Genomic DNA, 1,024 nt, shown 5'->3' with positions numbered 1-1,024 from the left:
CAAACCGGGTGAAGGCGGCGGGGGGAGGGGGGCACCCCCCACCCTCCGCCTTTCCCTTGCAGCCTAGAAAAGAGCAGAGGCTTTGCTCACCCCGTCCCCCCACGGACACCCACGAGGCCTGGGTCCCGGCTGGATGGGTTGGTCTGGAGAAGGCGTTTCAGGGCGCTGCTCCAGCGTCCTCTCTCCCTTTACCCCTTTTTGGACGTTACTTAAACGCGATTCTAATTACGCACCCGCGGGCCCGCGATCAAAAGCGACCCCACAGAGGGCAAAAGCGGCGCGGCAGAGCTGGAGACGGGGGGGATGCCTCCCCCCACCCCTGCCCCGGGGGCTCCACACCCGGGCCAAGCAGGACGGGGACCGAGCCGCGGCGCCGGGGGCTGTAAGCAGGGCCCGGAGCGGGGTGAACCGGTCGCCTTCGTCCCCTCTGCTCGGCTGCCCTCGGCCGAGACACAGTTTGCAGTCGGAGCCCGGCTTCGGCGGGCTGCTGGAGAGCACCGGGAATGGGAGAAAGCGGGGGGGGGGGGGGGGGGGGGAAGAAGGAATGGGTGCTGAGCCCCGACCCGGAAAATCGGTGTGCTGCTGTATGTCAGTAACTTACTCATCAATCAGCCGGACACAGAGCAGACCTGGCCTCTCTTTGCGGAGTGTTTGCTTTTTCACCAATTATTGCGGCCCTGCAGCTCTTTTTGTTGATACAGTAGTTCTAAAAAGTGCTAATGTTCATTTATCAGGGGGCCGAGCCCGGGACTCCCACTAGTTGTGATTCTTCCAAAAATATAAACACGAAGAGAAGGGCTAAGGCTAAAGCCCCCATTTGTTTCTAAACTGCAGTATTAAAAGTGATGCACTGTTGAAGATAAAGCAGAGATAACGCTGTCTGTCTCCAATGAATGTCTCCCCGACGCATTAATGACATTCCAAATGATAGCTCCGGCTTATCGTTCAATTAATCACTTCCACCCTCTGCAGCCGGGCCCACATCGATCGGCACCCTCCCTGTGGCGGGGGTCCGAGGGAAGCC

This window comes from Egretta garzetta, unplaced genomic scaffold (genome assembly GCF_000687185.1).
Source record: "Egretta garzetta isolate BGI_Z169 unplaced genomic scaffold, ASM68718v1 scaffold209, whole genome shotgun sequence".
Taxonomy (NCBI): Eukaryota; Metazoa; Chordata; class Aves; order Pelecaniformes; family Ardeidae; genus Egretta; species Egretta garzetta.
The sequence above is the reverse complement of the archived record's forward strand: the minus strand, read 5'-3'. Positions refer to the sequence as shown.